Below are 18,529 nucleotides of genomic sequence, written 5' to 3'. Positions count from 1 at the left end.
ATCTCATTGCTGTTTCCAGTAAATTGTTATCTCAACCCATAATCTCTGCCTTTTGTCTCTCTCACCTGAGGGGGTGGGAGGAGGGGAGTGGCTGCGTGGGGCCTAATTTCCAGCTGGGTTTAAACAGCCCCCTTAAAAATCTGGTATGAAATGCTAATACAAAAGCAACAACTTTTATTGAGCATGAAATAATGTCATGGACAAGCAGAACTGTGTGACCACTCCATGGCCACATTCTTGTAAAGAAACCACAACAAGCAGCTGAATTGCAGCAGAGAGAAGAAGAAGGAAAGTTGGCTGGCTCTGAAATGCAGGGACACCTCCCCTTCCCATGCAGAAACACAGGAGAGACACAGAGACAGGGCCCCAGGGTGTTTGCAGTCAGATTGTGGAAGTCCATTGTGGCAGCAGCACAACCCTCCTTCCCTTTCCTCCCTGGGGACCTGTTTTTATTCTGACCCATAAGGAGAATGGAAGCAACTTTAATTTCTACAACAAGCTGAAAGCATCAATTCCAGTAAGCATTCCCCAGACATAGGCTAATACAAGACTAATGAAGTAGTTAACAGCAGTGGAGCTTGATATTAGCTTGAGTTTTGACAGTCTCAAGAACTTCAAAATCAAGATCACTCCCCCAAATAAGACAGGATGAAAAGACAGGTTATTTTCTTTTGAAGCACAGACTGCTTTTATGTGAAGTCTAAAGTCAGAATGTAGTTTCCAGGTCCTGTGTTCACCTGCAACTTTTTTCTCTTTAAATTCTAGCCTCCATGTAATGACATGACCATATAAGTTGAGGCTTCATTGAAAAAAAGTGTCATTGGCATACATTTGATAAAATTTCAAAAGCTGACCGTGTTGTGACACTGATGAGAAAAGCAACTTTCTAAAAAGAGAAAACATTTTGGTCGGAGGCTTCCTTTTGCTGTTTTCAGTATGTCAAAGATAGGCATGCAGAACAATGTATCAGCCTGTCTGAAAAAATAAACAGGAAGCTATGAAAAAAAATGTATCTTAGCTTTTTTTTTTAAGCTTTCCCACCACCTAGCTCTAGATATCACCACTACCAGTCATCATCATGGCTGGGCTTCGCGAACGAAGATTTGGGAAGGGCACTACCCGCGTTTGTTACAGGTACACTGGTGGCTAATGAGGCCAATACAAGATAGACATGTCCAGTTGCAAAAGGCACAGCAGAAAGGCTCCTTAGGTGGTATATTCTGCAAGGCACGATTCTTTCTGCATTGTCTTTTCTCCTCAAGAGTGATCCTGTGTGCTTCCTCAAAAGCATCAGCAGCGTTATAGATGGTGTGTCTCCAGACCTCCCCATTGGAGGCCAGAGTAGACCAGTTATGATGATCAATATGGCCAAGGTTGAGATGTTGTTTCAGGGAGTCCTTATATCTTCTCTTCGGGGCTCCTCTCATGTGGCAGCCGGTGGCAAGTTCACCATCAAGCAAGATCTTAGGGAGGCAGTGATCTTTCATCCTTGAGACGTGTCCTGCCCAATGCAGCTGTGTTCTCAGTAACATGGCCTCAATACTTGTGATTGCTGCTTGTTCTAGAGCAGATGTGTTAGTCACATAATCTGACCAGTGGATATTTAGGATTGTACGGAGACAGCGTTGATGGAAGTGTTCTAGGAGTCACAGGTAGTGGCAGTAGATGACCCATGATTCGGATCCATACAAGAGAGTAGACAGCACTATGGCTCTGTAAACACTGATCTTGGTACTTTTCTTCAGGTGTTTATTTCACCAAACTCTTTTATGAAGCTTTCCAAAGGCACTATATGCCTCTGCTAACCTGTTGTCTATCTCTCTGTCAATCTTACCATCCGAGGAGATGAGGCTACCTAGGTAATTAAACTGCTGGATTGATTTGAGCTCTGATTCACCAACGGTGATATGGGGATGAAGGAAGACTTCCTGAGGTGCTGGTTGATGGAGAACTTCTGTCTTCTTTAAGTTGACTTCCAGCCTAAAGAGCTCAGCAGTGTCTGCAAAGCAGGATGTTAAACGCTGCAGAGCTGCTTCTGTGTGGGCAACAAGGGCAGTACCAGTAATACAAATATTAAGCCTCTATTCAGAGAAATAGTGTCAGTGAATCTTAATAAAAAGGAAAGTAGGAACAAAGAAAGATACTAGGGTTTTTTTATTCTATTTATTATTATTATTATTATTATTATTATTATGTAGCATATGAAAACTAGAAGAATTTAATTTTCTGCTCTGTTTGTCCTAGCATGGTTCTCTAGGCTTGTCATCAGTTCCACTAGAACACAGGGAATGTAAAAGATATTTTAATACAAATTACTGAATTTGATTAATTCCATTCTCCTTATAAAATTGTCTGCTGTAAAATTATGTCTAATGTGAAACAGTTATAATTTGCTTGCTACTCACAGTATTAATACCTATTAAAACTGACCACAGTAGCATGCACCCAGTTGTTGCAATATGCAACAACCCACAAGATTTATTTCAATGTGTCTGGGGAGTGCCAAAGCATGAAAATATATTGAAATTTAAAAGGTCTAATGTAACTATTCTGTAGATTGTGGAGAAAACTGCCAGTCAACTCAGAATAGCACAGTCAGCTATTTCTAAAATCACAGACTTCTTTTAAATCCATTTTTATGATGTTTCCTACCTGCGTTACACCTGCCATAGGATTTTTTTAACCTCAATTTCAAGACTTGTAGTGTTCATAGACCTCTTTAAGCACTGGAAGTTTCACTATATGAAACCAATTAATTTAAGAAAACACATCTATAAGCAGTACTAAAGTCATCTTGCAAAAAGCTCTTACAAACAATGTGTTTATCATCAGTACTAATTAAAACCTGGAATCTGATCCCAGAGTTAGAGACTATCCCAGCACTGGCTGCAGATCAGCCCATCTAGCAAAACAAACCCTCTAAGCAATACCACATGGAAGACCAATGGACTCCAGTAGAATTGCCTTTTAGAGATAAGATCAATGGGGAGGTGAACATGACTAACACTATTTCAGTGCTTTGATACTCTGGTGATAGGTGCTATAAAAAACCAACCCGCACTCACCAAGCATGGCAAAATGCCAGCTCAGCCCTTTCTCTTGATGGACAGAAGCAATGTGGGAAATGGTTTTTCTTTCCACAAAATAGCAAGGGGTGGACAGAGGTCCATGACGGTGAGGTGATAAAGTGACAAGAGCCTCTTCCTCCTGCAGGAATAGCAAGCTTTTTCTCATAAGAGGATGAAAATGGCAACCATAAAGTGAGCAAACCAGCCAATAAAGATTATTGCAGGCCTGCTAGCGTGCAGAGTGCTAAAAATTTGCGAACTTCAATCCTTCCTGTGTATAACACGTAGATCAAACTATCTCTTACTGCTTCCAGCTGTGGGAGGCTGAACATATGCAGCAGGAAACCTGCAGCTGCATGTAAAGGGAAGAAGGCACCCAGATGGTGTGTGCACAGATGGAGGGAGCCTGTGCTGACGGCACTGCCCGTCACGCAGCACCAGACGACATATGGAAGCTGCTGGGGAGAGAAGGACAGCTGTGTGGGGACACCACAGTGCCTTCATGCTGTGTGAGGTCCATTTAGGCATCATTTTGATGATTTGGAGGTATCACGACCTTGGTCTGGCCCTCTGTGCTGGGGGCCCTATGGCGTACTTGTTTAGGGGAGCTGTGGTGAGGCATGCGGGGTTGATGAGGCTTAGTCAGAGGAAACCATGTAAATGTCAGCAGTGGCTAATTTGTGGCTTTATCCACAAACCTAATTCCACTGCAAGGTTGTAAACACATATATGTTTCCTAATCCCTCTGCTACTCCTGAACGCAGAAAGCATTCTAGTCTGCCTGGAAAGTCTCCTCTGCACCTAGTGGCTCCTAAGAAAGGGCTAATTTATGAATGCAATCCCAGAAAATTATAGATCATTCATTTGCACTGGAGGGAGCCTCTGTTGGCACCCAGCTCTGGCTCTATGAATGGGGTTCATCCTGCTCTTCTCTAGGACTTTCCCCAACTTTTCCCATCAGCTCTCTTATGCACCTCTCAGCTGGCTGGTTATTGCAGATCCCGTATTTTCCCAGCAGATGTAGGGCCACTCTGAGTGAAGGAGAACCTAAACATGAGAAAATGCAACAAAAAGGACCTTCTGCCAGCCCTGCAGCCCTTAACACCTTGCCTATGGGAGCACGTAAACAATGATGGCTCTCCCTGACCGACTCATTGGCAGCATGCTCTGTTAAGGTGGTAAACCAGAGTACAGGACTGATAACAGGAAATGCAAGAGTACAGGGAATGAAAATACACTGTGAGTATGAGATAGGAGAAATGTTGCTATCAACACTGATAAATTAACTGTGCCCATCACTGTCTTATAAAAACGAGGACAGTGGACAAAGGGATGGACTTCACGGCACTTACACTATACAGATCTTCAGAGAAGGGTCACCACAGCCAAACTGCTTGGGGAATAGCCAGTATGCCACGCTAACTCCCAAAATGAGGAATGTTTGAGATATTGGTGATTGGGAACTGAAATTGGTACTGAAAATGTGCCAGGAAAGGTAACACATTAGCAATACGTATGACCATGTCTCAGTGCCCAGATATGTTCCCTGACATTGTTCAATATATTTGCACATGCTTTACCTTTGAGATTTGGTCACCATGTAGTTGATGTAGTTGACATTTCTACCACTGCAATGTGCTAATTGATACTTTTAAGAATATAGTCTTCTGAATATTGTTGCAGGTGGCAAAACGAAAGGAGCAGTAACTTCCTGAATGAGTGCATTAAACACAAAGATATATAATCTGTGGAAGTAAGACATCATCATTTCTTCACATGCAACACCAGAGAAATCACTCTGACTAAATGCGTATTAAAAGGACAATTTAATTATCTGGCAAACCTAACACTGGATGAAAACCTATTCCCTTTGAGTGACATTCTTGATACATTCTCATAGCAAGGACATAAATACTCCCTGACAACCTTGTGAAAAAAAAAATCCTGAAAAGGGAACAGAATATAACCTGTAGTGAGATAGAAATTGCAATTGCAGATTAGTCAAATGCCTTCTGCAATCTGGTATTCTGCCTCTGACAGTTGTTAGCACGGGTGCTTTGAAGAAAGGTGCAGACACCACACAGTGTACCACTATGAAATTACTTGGCCACAGAAAGTTTCTGCTTAACTTTAGGAGATACATTATGTCCCGGAGCATGATAGTTTATCCTAGCTTTCATGACTCCTACACTTTTATCCTAGCTTGTATGAGTAGATGGGATGATTCATGCACATCATTTGGTGCTGCTTTTAGCATTCATGGAGGAAATGCTAACTTCTCCTTCTTGCTCCTTTGGCTGATTTTTACCCCTGGGGTTGTCATGGGGCTAGTGACAAAAGAGGCAGAGGGAGATGCTCTAGCTTCAGCTTATAACACAACTAGATTTAGGTAATTTCTTCCCAACTTAAAAAAATCAGGAGCTGCAAAGGGCATTAGCATGGCCTGCCTTGCTTTTTAAATGTATAACTTGCAGGTTGAGCCAGACTTTATTTCTGTTTATGTTGTGGCATGACACCTCGTGACTTTGATTTAAGTGGTGGAGCAGGTGGGGGCTTTGGTGACTTTCCACTTGCTGGAGATTTCCCATCAGGAAGCCAGGTTCACCTGCTGGCTTCAACTGTGAGGCTCTGGGCACCTCTAGGCTGTTGCTCATTGGTTTTGAGGCCTCTCTTGGTGAGTAAACTAATGACGTTCTTCTGTTCCTGCCATCTCCTCTTACCCAGAGAGTCACATTGCTCTCTACTCACTGATGTGGTCCCATCAATCCATCATCATGTAGTGTGGTATGGGCCCTGACACCTCCCCCCACCCCTCATGCTGGCTTCCTCACAGGAATTGCAGACCTTCTTTCCATTTGCAAGTTTGGATCTCTGAGGAAGGAAGAAATGCTTTATGAGTCACCACCTTTAAAAGCTTTACACTTCAAGATGTAAATGTAGGAGGATATTGTTCAGAAATCTCTCAGTTTGCTCTAAAAACCTGCAAAATCTTGTGTAGAAACCAAAATCATTAATTTCTCTATTTGGCTGTATGGAAATGATTATTGCAAAATGCTGATACCTACAGAACTTTCCATGTAATTTTCACAGTTAGGAAACAGCAAATACAAAGCCCCTCAGCTCTAAGCTGGCTAAAGAATTGAGCTTCCATTTACCATTGCATGCTTTGCTCTTGTTGGTGCCAGTAAACTCTAAGCAAGTTGTGTACAATAGCAAATACGTAAGTATTAATGACATGTTTTTAAAAAGGATTCCAAAATATTGGGTACATCAGAAGGGGAAATAGGTAGAAAAGAAGATGAAAGTGTAGTTCTTAAATGGCTTGTAGCAAAGGGAAAGTCTAGTTCCTAATGTATTGGGCAACTATCTGGTAAAAGATTATGCATGCTCTGGGTTCCATTTAATCTACAGATTAGGAACACTAAAGTTGCTACAAGAAAGGCCAAGCGCATTAGCGAACTAGCAAAAGTACTACACCCTTGGAAGATCTGTAAATACAGTATTACAAAACCATCTGTCATCTCTCCAAAAGCACTGCAGGAAAGGTAAATATTAATAACTGCTAATAACATCTAGGGAGAGTAAACTGGGATTTCTGGTGGGTGATGTCTAGTGACTAAGACAATCTCAACAACTCCTTCTGTGACCAAAGTGGGAAAGAGTCTGAGAAAGGAGGGCTAAGAAATGAGAAAAATTAAGCCAGTTCCAAACACTGAATTACATTACTGAAAAACTAGGAGTTTAAAAAAAAAATAGTGACTTGTCTTTTGACCTGGACTTGTAGAGATCACTAGGTTGACTTCTACTTCATCTGAGAAGACCTGGTTCTTTTTCTTTTAGGGGGTTATTAACCACTGAGAATTTGGATGTCAGGAAATATGCTAAATACTATGTCTATGACTGATGTGAAGAAGCAGAGGATGGTAGTGCCTCTGATTACTCAGCCTTGTGAAACCTTTCTTGCTCTGTTTCAGCCCCCCGGTCTGTTGAGAAAGCAACTGTTGAGGGAGCTAAACAGGTAAGGTCAGGAGAGTTCAATGTGGATGTTTATGATGGGGCTTTGTGGGGCTAGAGCAAAGACTGACACATGGAGCATCTTGGTGAAGGACACATGCACACATTTTTGGGATGCTTGCTCTTGTCAGATTAAGTTAAAGCCAGACCTCTGACATTTCCACACAGTGTTGAAGCCAGCAATATTTCTGCTTGTTTGTCAAGATAAAAAAAGAGGGAGTTCAGATCTCACAGAAGTGCTGGGGCCAAGCCTGCCCCAGGATGAGAGGGGACAGTGCTCAGGGAGAAGCCCATTGATGCAGATAATCCTGTCATGGCATCGCCCTTCATCATCAGTTGTGGTAACAAGGAACTACTGGGGGTAGTGGCAAGTTGGCAGAGTGCTTACAGGGCTTTGTACACATCATGTGCTACAAGGAGATGGATGCTAAATCAGCTCCTTAAGCTAAACATGGCACTCGAGCTTTCAATGAAAGGCCTCAAAGTCCCCTTTGACTTTAGCATGGCCAGAGGTCTTATTGCTGCCTCTGCCAGATATTACTTAATTTTTGATGAACAGATTTTCAAAATGGCTCAGTCTTATCATAGCATTATATAATTTTTGAATTCAAAGGGATCTTTAAAGGTCATCTCTTCCAACCCTCCTGAAATGAGCAAGAGCATCCTTAACTAGATGATGTTGCCCAGAGCCCCATCCAGCCTGGCTTTGAATGTCTCCAGTGATGGAGCATCCACAACCTTTCTGGGGAACCTGTTCCAGTGTTTTGTCACCCTCATTGTAAAAAACATTTCTTCCTTATATCTAGTCTAAATCTACCTTCTTTTAGTTTAAAACCATTGTCCCTTGTCCTTCACAACAGGCCCTGCTAAAACATTTGTCCTCATCTTTTGTATAAGCCCTGAGTACTGAAAGGTTGCAATAAGGCTTCCCTGGAGCTTTCTCTTCTCCAGGCTAAGCAAGCCCAACTCTCTCTGCCTTTTCTCAAAGGAGAGGTGCTCTGGCCTTCTAATCATCTCCATGATGCTCCTCTGGACCTGCTTCATATCTTTGTTGTTCTGGGGACTTGGGAGCTGGATGCAGTACTCCAGGTGGGGTCTAACAAGGGCAGAATAGAGGGGCAGAATCACCTCCCTCAACCTGCTGGCCACCTTTGTTTTGATAGAACCCAGGGTTGGCTTTCTGGGCTACGACCGCACATTGCCTGGTGATGTCCAGCTTGTCATCCACCAGTACCCCCAAGTCCTTCCAACAGGGCTGCTCTGAATCCCTTCATCCTGCAGCCCATATTGATAGTAGGGTTTGTGGACCCCTTGGTCAAGCTTGTAGTAATCTCAAGCTTGATAATCTATATATATATTAGCTACTCTTGTCTGTTCCCTGCAAATATAATACTGCCTGATATTTACTTAACTTCTGTTGTCTCTGTGAGATACCCTGCCAGCAAACTCCATCACTGAAGTATCTGCAAAACGTGTACTTGGGTGAAGCAACTTAAATGTTTTAGATGAGTTGGGACACTTAGGAAACATGCTGGAAGTATCCATCCAGGTGTTGTGAGAAGAAAATTAACATTATACCTTTCTTTCTAAACTTGCCTTTTTCTTTTATGAAACAAAGTGAAACTGCAGGAGAAGCCGCGAATGAGCCCCACTGACGTTAATGGGAATTGCATACTACAGGCAGATACTGGAGTGCACTTTCTGTGGCACATGACATGGAAAGTGTCACTGCCTTTCCTGACATTTTCTAGAGTATAAAAGCTAAAGGCCTTCCCATGCATCAGGAATCTTGACATAGTGTAAAATTTTCAGAGACACAAAATTGCACCAAATTGCACATTACTCTTTGTGAGAAGGTACCTACACGGAGATGACTAATGGTGATCTGTGTGCTATAGTGATTTTTTCTAACTTAGGTTCTCCAGTGGTGTTTCTGAAGTTCAGCTCTCATTCCCAGCACTTCACTGTGGCTTGGCACAGAAGCTGCACCAGCAGCCACTGAGGTAGCCAGGTGTGATGCCTGCATTCACACTGCTAATTTCTGTATTTAAAGGCCCATCTTCACAACTATGACAGAGTACATAATACCGGTGACAGACAGGGGACCCCAATAACCTGATTAGAAAAAGCAGCATCTTGACCCAACTTTTCCTTGGGCTGTTGCAGGAGGACATAAGCCCCACAGACAGGGCGTGAGACTCACTGAGATGACACAACAGTAGTGGGTCTCTGGAGCACCTGACAGGCAGAGAGGGGTTATTGTCTGTGAGGGAATGAGATGCTGGGGAAGGGCATTTTAGGATTACATGATACAGTATCAGACATTTAGGGAAAAACCAAAGGTGGAGAAAGAGAGGTATGAAGGGGGTCTGTGAAGGAAAAAGCATGTGACAAGAGAGTGATAGTAAAGGTATAAAAGGGGCAAGTCATGTGCAAACAGGCAGCTGGTCAGCACACTTGTCTGGCCATGCCCTGCACCTCATCAGTACAGTCTGTCCTGTCTCCTGATTAAATGCCACTTCATCTCTTCTCCTAGGAGAAGGATCCTATTCAGCATCCATGGGTGTGGTGGAATCAGAGTGCAGAAGCTGAGCAGGGTTGGGGTCAGAGGGACATGTGACAGGAGAGGCTGAAGTGCATGTGTATTGTGTTGGTGCATATGTCAGTGTATTTTCGTAATCGAATACCAAGCCAGACTAGCTGGCGAGTAGGATAAGAGGCCTTGGAGCCAGATATTGAGATGCTTGTTGTAGTTTTGGGCCATGTCCTGGAAAGACCCAAGGGTTTGTGAATCATCTGTAGGAGGGACCAAGGGATACAGGGGGCGCCTGAGAGACTTGTTTGTGTCTGAGCATGTGCGAGGGGGTTTGTACCTTAGGTGTCTGGAGTGGTGTCACAGCCTCAGGGGTTTGCATGGCTAGGTGCAGGTGCCTGGAGGTCATGGATTTTAAAGATAGGACTCACCAAGAACCTTCATGCCAGGGTTCTTTTTGCATTGACCACAGGACTTACTGAGATCAGTTTGTGCTTCAGATCCAAAGACAGTGGTTGGAATAAACAAGATCTCTCTGGAAAAACTTCCAGTATAAACATTTTTTTATCCATTGTGAGTTGTTCTGATGATGAAGTACTTTCTTACAGTAAATTACTTTTAATTAAAAATTTATTTCCAACCCCAGCCGCTGGATGGTTTTGTATCTTTGTCTGCCAGACTGAAACACTGTCTCCAGTCATCTGTTGACCTATAGGTGTCTATAGGTTGCCATCAAACCACCTTCTACTTTGATGGCTCTTTTAGACCTCTCCCAAGTACATTTTACAGTTCAACATATTTTTCTGCTTTGTTTGTGAATAATCTCAAGATCATCAACACCAGTGTAAGATCTCTAACTCCCAACTGCTTCTTTTCTCCCCTAGTTCTCTCTCCTACAATGCACAGAAACACATATGTATCAGAAATATCTTTAGATGATGAACATACCTCTGCACAAGAGCAGTTTGAGACCAGAACTTTGCCCGTTTTTGGTGCATCTGGCACATCCACTGTTGATTCTGTATCACCCTTGGTGCCTGATAAAAATGTTATGCAGTACCAGCTCAACTTCCCAGGATCCCCATCAGGCTAACAGGTCTACAAATTATCCGGGTCATGTAATTTATCGTGCTAGCTTTCTCCCAGGTATCTGGAACTTCCCCAGTGTGCTAAGATTTATTTCATTTGGCTTGCCTTTTTTTTCCCCCCGCTGCTGGATACAGGTTACTCAGATCCTTGCCTGACTTCATTATCTGCTGTTTAACCTCCTCTTTAGTTACAACTAGAACAAAAAATTATGTGATTGCTCTTGGTTTACATGAATAAATTATTGTCTGGACATAGGACAAAAATATTACAGAATAAGCCTCTTTATAACATTTTTTTTCCATTTGCAGTTTCACTATTTTCATCTCGTAATGGACTCGTGTCATTGTTAGCATTCTTTATGTTCTGGAAATGCTAAAGTAAAATCCCAAACATACCAAAAACTACTCAACAGGCAACTTTCCTGAGCTCTACTAGTCGTGGTTCTCCTTGTGACCTGTTTCTCCTTTTATCAATTTTCTCCAAAGCCTACCATCTAATTTATATATATCGTCATTAAGTGCTTTTTGCATTTTCTCTCGGGGTCCAAGTAGACATATGCATAAGAAGTTTTACTTCCCTTCTGAGGCAGGCCATTTAATGACTGCAGATTCTTTTGTTGGGTGTGGCTTAAGTGCTATCCAATGATTCTCAATCATCATTCAGATTTTTCTGTTAATAAAGTCTTTCTCCTAGTTGAACTTCTCCCAGCATTGTTTTCAGCTAAAATGATCTTTTTTAATTTAAAGCACAATTAATATCCTTTATTAGCTTGGACTTCATTCCATTTGGAGATAACAAGAAGTATAATCCCACTGTCATCAGTTATACCCAAGCCATTGCTAACCGTTCACTTTATAATTAGTTTTTTTGCTGTAGTAAAGACAAGATTTAATGTAGGAGATTTCCCAGTTGGATGTAGCACTGACATTATTGTCTGTAACGTTTGCAGTGGTAACCTTTCTCTTTTGTTTAGTACAGAAATTTGGACTATTTCAGAAAATCAGGGTACTCAAAAAATCCTGACAACAAAAAAAGGTCAAGAAAACCGCCTATGATTCTCAGTAGTGGTGCCAAATCTTCTCCTGGTGTCTAAAGCATTGAAACAGATCATCCTCAGACAGGACACAGTATCTCAGTGGCTCACTCATTGCCATGTTGTGCAGATGCCCAAACAAATGAGACCCAGACTGGATGGGTCTGGAAAGAGAAGAGCTATGTCAGCCCAGCACCTCATTTGCCTGGCAAGTCTTGCTAAGCAGACACATAGCCCCCAAAGAACTTTCTCCCCAGCTCAAGCCCTTCCTCTCTGACATACTTGAGCACTGCAGTGCCAATCTGCTCTCACAAATATGAATCCAACTTCTTTCAGAGTGCAGTTGACTTCTCCTTCTTGATTTCCCCTTGGTGTTTTGCCTTGCAAGGAATGACACCAGAAGCAAAGGAAGTTTCTCTTTCTTTGTAATAGAGGGAGTTTTTACTTTGATTTATATGTATCTATCTATATATATATACGTAAACAGAGATATATCTCTCCTTTGCTTCTTTGCCCAGCTGACTATATTCTGAGGAAACCTCCTGCTCACCCCTCTGGAAACTAGTCCCATAATATTTTACAGGCTTTAATAGAAATAGCAACTTCAGTAGCAACACATCACCATCATGTAGTACCCTCCTTCAGCAGGGATTCAGAAGATGCACAGACAACCTCATTTGCATAAAGGGATCTCCTTTAATGCCAAAACCAAAACAGTCTGGCTGCAGGGTCATTACAAAGCTTCTGGATAAAATGGTAGTTTAATGTACAGTGCCCCAAATTTGTCCTTTATTATTATCAATATAACAAAAAGGATTAAAAAGAAAGATGCCCTTGAAGAAAAAGTTTGTAAACACAGCACCTAAAAAACATCCCTTTGGTGTCTTTATCTGCATAGCACAGAGAGACGAGGCAAATATAACTGCCTCATATAAATGTAGAAAAGCAGGTCCTGAAGCTCACTTTCTGTCCAAGGGATTCACCGCTAGCATTTCTGGTCCACCAACATCATGGATTATTTTCTCAGTTCCATTTTAGAAGTCCAGTCACTCAGTGCTACCTGCAAAACTTGGTATTATTTTGTGCCTCAAATTTCCTAATATTCTGTGTTGCATTCTTTGTGCTGCAGTGAGGAGAGATGTGTTATATAAAAGACTATCCTAACGTATAGCTGCATGTAATAGGGAAGAAATATTATTCCAAAAGCCTTAGATTAGAACTGAGCTTTCAAACTGCCCTTTATCACACCTCCTTTTAGTATACTACCAGCACCCACAATGCCAACGTATTCCACGAAGGCTGAAAAAAGTAGGAAACAGGACTGTGTGATAATTTTCTTTTTTAAAAGAACAACAGTTTAAAACACTGATCTATGCACACAAACACACAGGCACATATAAAGAGTACCAGATCGTTTTCTAATATTGAGTTTAGCTTGCAGAATTCTAAGTGTCTGCAAGACCTTTTCCTCCATGGAAGACTTTTCCAGACAATCCAGAAGAATTCAGATTTTGTTGAAAGAAGATTTTTTTCTCTTTTAACTGTTTAATATTTTCTTTATTTTCTTTCTTTTTCTTTTTTTTTTTTTTTTTAAGTGTGCTGGCACTTGCAGGAGCAGCCTGTGTTTGCACTGTAGGACATCACTAGCTGATTCAACAGTGCAGGAGCACAAACACGCAACCCTCAGACACACACAAGCACATACAAAGATCCAGAGGAAAGTGATTGATGACATCTTTCATGTCAGAACTGTGATATTTCTGGCTGAACAGCTTTTTACCAACTTTTTTTTTACAAAAGCCATAGCATAAAGATAAGAGGCAGCGCACTTAAGACATGTTTACAAAGATTAAACCACTGACTTGGCTTTAGTTAAAGTAAATTCTCCTGCTTCCCACTGTGCAATGAAGGTTTACAAAGGGAGGACTGGCAAAGTGTCCTTCATCTTTTGGCTGTTGGCTCCAAAACAAATGCATGGCTTAAACCACATAAAAGGGCATCAAGGTATTAGCACTTTTGAGGGGTTCAGCATCTGACACATTCCTAATCTGCCTGGGTAAGTTTTAGATCTGAGCTGCTGAAATGACTTTAGAATGACAGGGCAATTTAACAAACCCAAAAATTCAAGCTTCCCTGTGCAGACAAGGAGTTACCAAGCCTGACACTCAGCCCCTCTCTGCTGCTGTTGTTACCAGGAGGACTGCCTGTTCCCCAGCTCTCCCCTGGGGCCAGGGAGGTGCAGGGAACCCCAAAAATCATACTGTGTTATAGTCCTAAAATGCTGTATTTTTCCCTAAGGTTGAGACCACAGTAGACCAAGGAGGGATTTTAGGTTATAAAAGGGGAAAATTATGCAACTGCTGTCATAGCACAGAGACCTTCAGACCAGGAAGGTTAGTTTGACAGTACTTTTAAAGAAATAACAGAAACCTCCAGCACTGAAGACAAGATGTTACTGAAGGGAAGGTGCTATCTGCTCAGACTGTCCCTGGGAGAAGTCAGCAGAACAACCATAGCACAACAGGGAGGACGAGTAACTGTAGGGGATGGCAGGAACACAAGTCCCAGGAGAACAGATAAAAAATAACTAGGTAGGGCTCAGAGAAAAAAATTTTTAAAGATCTCAAGTACGTCTAGAAGCTTTGTATTAATGTATTTGCACTAGTGTTAGTGTGACACACTATTCTGCTCTGCTTGCAGAAAGAAATTGCCTTGACTATGGCAGAACAGGAAAGGACAAATGTCATGCCGACCTACAAACAAATGACGCACCTGTCAGATTATTTATCCCAGAATTTGTTATTACGGCAAATGATGATTTAATAATAGTAAACACAAACATGGAGAAAGGAAATTAACTGAAAAACGGCCTTTCACTTTAGTTTAGTTTTTGTCCCTGGTGAGGAAAACAGTCATTGAAGTCAGCTTTGGTGAGGTGTAATCCAGAGATAGACATGGTCGTGCCCAAGGGCTGTACTGAAAGAATATTTTATTACCAGTCAAAATGAAAGGACATATGGGCTAGGTGCAGCACAGCCTCTCTCAGGTTTAGTCGTGTTCAATATTTTTATTCATGCCCCAGACGACGGAACAGAGAGGATATGCAGATGGCAGCCAGCAGGGAAGGACTGTCAGGAGTTTGGAAGACAAGATTAGAATTCAAAATGATCTTGGCAAACCAGTGTTTTTAAGGTCTAACAGAAAAACATGCCACTCTAGAAACAAGCTTACAGATTCTTCACACCAGAAGTAACTGGCTATATAGTGCAGAATGCAGAACAACTGGCTGGCCAGAAGTTCTGCAGAAAAACCATCTAGAGGTTGTAGTGGATGACAAGCTGAACAGCAATTTGTGCAAATTCTGCAACAACCCAATTTGTGTTGTTGCAGAATAGGGTAGCACCAAACTAGTAATGTGTAAGCAGAACGGCAGCCTATGAGACACGTAACCAATTTTCAGATCTACAAAGTGACTGAATATCTGTGTGCAGTCTGGGGCACTGTTCTCCAAGAAAGATGTGATTGAGTTGTATTAAGTCGAAAGAACAGCAAAAGGGCTAATCAGAGGTCTAGAAACACAATGCAGGAGAAAATTGAAATCATAGAGTTTCTTGAGAAGAGAGGACTTTCTGCCATGGTGCAAAGGGTGGCAAGAGACAAACGTAGACTAATGGAAGGCAGACTGAGTTCAAGAAACAATTTCCTAATGCTAAAGGGAGGTCACACAGGAACAACAGAGCCATGGTATGTCCACCAGGGTAGGCTTTTGAAAGGCTTACTGGAGTATCTGAGGTGTAACTGAGACAGGCTGACAGCAGAGGAATGGTCCCAAAAGCCTATAAATGGGGTCAAATGGCTACGTCCCAACCCATTTCCCCAAGGTACACTCAAGTCAGAGTTTCTAAGTCACAAAATTGCCTCTCAGCGCTTACCTCAGGACAGGAGAATTCTGCAGTGGAAGGACTCGAAACATAAACATTGCTTACAGTTTCTCACTATCATCTCCTTCATCATATCGACTACCGGGAGACCCATCCTTTAACACCCAGCTCCCCTTCTGTGATACAGGGAGCTGGGGTCAGTGCTAGAGGGTCTGAGGAACTGCACAAGGACATTGTAAGCCTGGGAGGCATATTCAATCATCTACTGCCATAATCACTGGGCCAAACTCATTGCATTAGGAATGGAGGGAAATAAGTCTTATTTGGCAAAAAACCATCCACCCCAAATTGACAAACAAGTCAGAATCAGAATAAAAAGAAGATGACTAATGAGATCTCTCTGCTAACCCCATACATTGTGGCCTATACTACAATACGTATACTGACTGGGCAAACAAAGTCTCTGGGAACCTATTTTCTTCAGAAACAAATACATTTTGAGTCAAAAGACATTAAAGGCAAGCTTAGGGTACAAATATAACAACAACCTCCAAATAAACCAACCAAGGAGAAATTTGTGATTTTTGAAGGATTTTTCCATCTATTTCAAAGCGAAACAATGTTTTAACATCAATGTCCAGCCAATATTGTTAGTATATACTGGCAACTATAAACATTTAACTCACTCAAAAAAACCCCCCACATTAAAAAAATTGCAGAGAATCAACAGGTTAGAGTCTTGTGGGATTTAAAATTTGAGGTGTACAACCCAGTTATCAAAACTCATAAAGGAATAAGTGTGCTGTAAGTCTTTTCAGGGGAGGTACAATACATTCTGCTCACACTCAAGAGCACAAGTGTTGCACAGCCAGCTGGGTTTTTAAATGCCTACCATTGTGGTTTGCTCCATCCATCAGTCAGTCAGCTCCCAGATAGAGTTTCTTGCAGCATTCATTTCTAGCCTTTAATGCTCTTAAGAACCAATGAACTGTTGATTATGAGGGTGCCTCAGACTGTCAGAGGGTTTCTTTTACCCTCATTACATGACTTAGATGTTGGGGGAAAATAAGCAGATAGAACAAACTGAGGAAACATCTAAAGACCAGAAAGGGGATATTTTCAACACAGACTCCTACACGGCCCTTTTGCAGAACTTGCAGGCATGTCTATTTGCATTTGGCAAGTGGGTAAATGAACAGAGAGATGATATTTTATACAGGCATTTACACTTCTTTTTTGTACCTAAAGAAGTTGCACAACCATGCAATTTTCCACACACAAAATGGATGCAACTGTAAATTCTTCAGGTGCACTTAAAAATGCTGTTAAAACCCTGCATATGACTCTTTCAACATGGAATTCACTGTTCTCACTTCCACTTCTTCCTTACCTCACATCTTTAGCCAGAAACGTTAAAAATACAGAGAGATCATAGAGAAGCAGCAGTCTCAGCTCTGAATCTCTGTGTTTTTCTGAGTTTGGATAAAATATTTAATGTTACTTGAGCTGGCGAAAAAGATGGGGGGTTATGTGTGTCTTAGTAGAAATTAATGTTTTGGTTGGCTGGACAAGCTCAGGAAATTTCTGGAGTGAGCATGATGAGAGAGAATGTTTGGCAAGATGTTTTCCAACAGCTGGTACAGGTGAAGGATTAGGGGGAAAAATGCTTAAGAGCCTTTTCCCTGATTTTCTGCTTTGTACCCCTCTTAAACATCCAATCAATTTTAAAGTCTCATACAAATCTCCTGAAATCCATGGGTCTCTTTCCACTAGCTCAGTAAGATTTGAAATAAATGCTTCAAATGTTGTGCTGATTATTAAAAACATTTTGACATTCCTCTCTGCCTCTTAAACACAGCTATTTTGGGAAGAAGAAGAAGATAGTGGCCTCTCTATGCAGCCTGAGCTCAGAGAAACCACCCAGGTGACTCTGCCCATGGTTAGGACCCAATGATGTGTCAGGATCCCAATATGGTGGGTGGTGGGTAAGTCGTCCCAGTGGTTCCCTCCTTTCTGCATGAGTGAGGTGTGGGGGAAGAAAGGCCATGAAGGGCACAGACCTGCAAACTGCCTGATGGCAAAGGTGATAGAGAGAGGGCAACAGGTTTGAATATGGTGTGCTGGGGTTTGTGGGACATAAAGGGTGAGGATGATCTTAGCCGGTGCCTTTGCCTAAGGCTCTTTGCTAAAGGCTGCATGATACAGTGAGAGAGCAGGATAAGGCTTTAAAATTCAGCATAAATTGTATACAGAGAGTCTCCAGCAATTGTTTTCATCCCATTCCCTCAGCAATACAGCTCTACTGCACCATAAATGCACACATGCACACATACATGAGTATTTGGTATTTATAATATATAGATACTTCGGCAGAGTGAACATTTACTGACTCCAGAATTGCTTTTGTTTAGTTCATTATGAAAATCAGAATTAGTATAAATCTACACAAATTGAAACAGACTTTTGGCATGGCTCTGATGTTTGAACCAAGTTAATAAAAACAATGATATATAGTATTCGGGTATCATTTAATCTTAGGAATCCATAGTGAGCACCAAGACCAAAATAAACTCTTGCAACACATGTTTATTCACGTATTAAGATTCCCTGAGACTGTTCTACATTACTGATTTTCATATGCTTGGAAAATAAGAAGACTTTTTCATATTCATGCTCAGTGAGTGAAAACACATCACGCAGGAGACCATCTGCTTCTCTCTGGAATGTAGATCTTGACCTTAACACATTGGGCTGCATACAAACTGAGGGGAAAGATGTATTTGGGTCCTTCAGCGCAATCTTAAGAGCATAGATAATTCAGGCAGCATTCAGGGGATGCAGTGTTAGTTCAGCTGCTACAGCAGCCAAAACTATGGGAGATGATTCAAGTTTTCATCTATCTGTTGTGGTA

The sequence above is a fragment of the Pseudopipra pipra genome, chromosome 2, assembly GCF_036250125.1.
Source record: "Pseudopipra pipra isolate bDixPip1 chromosome 2, bDixPip1.hap1, whole genome shotgun sequence".
NCBI lineage: Eukaryota > Metazoa > Chordata > Aves > Passeriformes > Pipridae > Pseudopipra > Pseudopipra pipra.
The sequence above is the reverse complement of the archived record's forward strand: the minus strand, read 5'-3'. Positions refer to the sequence as shown.